We start from the raw sequence: 2,955 nt of genomic DNA, 5'->3' as shown, positions 1-2,955 counted from the left end.
TCTTCCTACAGGGAATGGGGATTCTGTCTCGTTCTCACCCTCTTTCCCCTTTTTGACTCTCTTTCTTTTTTGACTGGCTATGGGAGACATGCTGTTCATCTCCAGATTTCTCTGCTACCTGTAGGGCTGCCTGTTTCTCAGCATCAGTTAGAATTTTAAGAGGATGTAGAGAAATAGGAACACTTGCTTTCCCAGGCGGCTGCCGAAGATGGCGGAGGTGCAGGTCCTGGTGCTCCATGGTCGAGGCCATCTCCTGGGCCCCCTGGCAGTCATCGTGACTAAACAGGTACTGCTGGGCCGGAAGGTGGTGGTCGTACACTGCGAAGGCATCAACATTTCTGGCAATTTCTACAGAAACAAGTTGAAGTACCTGGCTTTCCTCCGCAAGTGGATGAACACCAACCCTTCCCGAGGCCCTTACCACTTCTGGGCCCCCAGCCGCATCTTCTGGTGGACCGTGTGAGGCATGCTGCCTCACAAGACCAAGCGAGGCCAGGCTGCCCTGGACCGCCTCAAGGTGTTTGATGGCATCCCACCACCCTACAACAAGAAAAAGAGGATGGTGGTTCCTGCTGCCCTCAAGGTCGTGCGTCTGAAGCCTACAAGAAAGTTTGCCTATCTGGGGCGCCTGGCTCACGAGGTTGGTTGGAAGTACCAGGCAGTGACAGCCACCCTGGAGGAGAAGAGGAAAGAGAAAGCCAAGATCCACTACCGGAAGAAGAAGCAGCTCATGAGGCTGCGGAAACAGGCCGAGAAGAACGTGGAGAAGAAAATTGACAAATACACACAGGTCCTCAAGACCCACAGACTCCTGGTCTGAGCCCAATAAAGACTGTTAATTCCTCATGCGTGGCCTGCCCTTCCTCCATCGTCGCCCTGGAATGTGAGGGACCCAGGGGCAGCAGTAGTCCAGGTGCCACAGGCGGCCAGGAACATAGGAAGCTGGGAGCAAGGAAAGGGTCTTAGTCACTGCCTCCCGAGGTTGCTTGAAAGCACTCAGAGAACTGTGCAGCTGTCATTTATCTATGACCAATAGGAAGAGCAACCAGTTACTGTTAGCAAAAGGGAGCCAGAAGACAGGCTAGAGGGCCCTACCTTGTGAGTGGGGCATCTGTTGGACTTTCCACCTGGTCATATACTCTGCAGCTGTTAGAATGTGCAAGCACTTGGGAACAGCATGAGCTTGCTGTTGTACACAGGGTATTTCTAGAAGCAGAAATAGACTGGGAAGATGTACAACCAAGGGGTCATAGGCATCGCCGTGCTCCTCACCTGTATTTTGTAATGAGAAATAAATTGCTTTTAAAGAAAAAAAAGAAAAGAAATAGGAACACTTTTACACCGTTGGTGGGACTGTAAACTAGTTCAACTATTGTGGAAGACAGTGTGGTGAGTCCTCAAGGATCTAGAACTAGAAATACCATTTGACCCAGCCATCCCATTACTGGGCATATACCCAAAGGATTATAAATCATGCTGCTATAAAGACACATGCACACGTATCTTTGTTGCAGCACTATTCACAATAGCAAAGATTTGGAACCAACCCAAATGTCCATCAGTGATACAATGGATTAAGAAAATGTGGCACATATACACCATGGAATACTATGAAGCCATAAAAAAAGATGAGTTCATGTCCTTTGTAGGGACATGGATGAAGCTATAAACCATAATTCTGAGCAAACTATCACAAGGACAGAAAACCAAACACCACATGTTCTCACTCATAGGTGGGAATTGAACAATGAGATCACTTGGACACAGGGTGGGGAACATCACACACTGGGGCCTGTCATGGGGCTTGGGGAGGGGGAGGGATAGCATTAGGAGATATACCTAACGTAAATGATGAGTTAATGGGTGCAGCACACCAATATGGCACATGTATACATATGTAACAAACCTGAACATTGTGCACACGTATCCTAGAACATAAAGTATAACAATTAAAAAAAAAATAAAAGAGTAACATAACATTCTTCCAAGAGAGTTTAAATACTTGGGTTAAATCCTGGAAGGCCTCTATGTGTAAGTGAATTTGAAACTTGCCTAGAGAAAACTTGAAGCAAGTTTTCTTGCGTCAAGCTGTGGGCAGGCTTGAAGATGGGTTGTTACTCATCTAGAAAAGAGAGGAGGAGAAGGCATCTCTTAGTTTCCTTCCTCCTTTCGGGGTGACCCAGGATGTAGAAAAAGATAGAAAGGGTATCCCCCTTCTCCTCTTTCCTCCCATCTCCTTTGGGTCCTGGCAACTGATGTAGGTGCTACCCATGGATTCAAGCATGACCCTCACCAATAGATCTGGAGAATATAGCCAGCATAAATAGTCCTGTTCACCTGCTTGAGGCCCTAGCTCTCTGCCCTACTGGCTTCTGAGACCCACTTGGCCCATAAGGTTCTTGAGATTCTTAGGGACCCAGGAGAGATTGTGCACTAGTTGAATTTGGGAAAGACCCTTTGATGGAGGGAGTGTCTTAACTCTATCCTTACATCCTCTTACTACTGCATGGGCAAAGTTATAAGTTCCTAGACAATGGAACCAATTGACTTCTAAACATAAGATCCCTTTCTTGCTTAGATGACAAAGTAGCTGGACAATGAACAGGTGCCTCAAATGAATGTAAGAATTGAATGACTGTCTTTCCTCTGATGGGGATAACACTGAGATAAAATCTGTCTTGCTAGGGTAGCTTCCTCCCAGCTGTTGAAAGGAGAATTTTCCTGTCTACAAATAGGGCATAGAGCCTAATCACTGAGAAAGGGACATAAAAGAGAAAGGAATCGGGGAACTAGAGGTTTTGTGCAAAGGGCCCAAAAACATGCCCACAGAGAAAATTCCCATCCTAATAGGTGGAACTGTAGGGTTTGAAATGTTAGGTAAAAACTCTGACTTCAAATTCTTTTTCTAGGCCAAGGGTAGAAAGAGAGAGTTGAGCCTTAATAGGTTGTCCCCAT

At 46.5% G+C, this 2,955-nt stretch overlaps 1 pseudogene across 1 annotated transcript; it reads left to right on the top strand.

Annotated features, from left to right (window-relative positions):
• Window positions 1-208: 208 nt before the first annotated feature.
• LOC112628903 lies at window positions 209-1,316 on the top strand (annotated as a pseudogene). Its single transcript, XR_003120500.1, has one exon. The product of XR_003120500.1 is annotated as a 60S ribosomal protein L13a pseudogene (transcript).
• Window positions 1,317-2,955: the final 1,639 nt, after the last annotated feature.

The sequence above is a fragment of the Theropithecus gelada genome, chromosome 7b (assembly GCF_003255815.1).
Source record: "Theropithecus gelada isolate Dixy chromosome 7b, Tgel_1.0, whole genome shotgun sequence".
NCBI classification, from domain to species: domain Eukaryota; kingdom Metazoa; phylum Chordata; class Mammalia; order Primates; family Cercopithecidae; genus Theropithecus; species Theropithecus gelada.
This window is presented reverse-complemented; position numbering and strand designations above follow the sequence as displayed.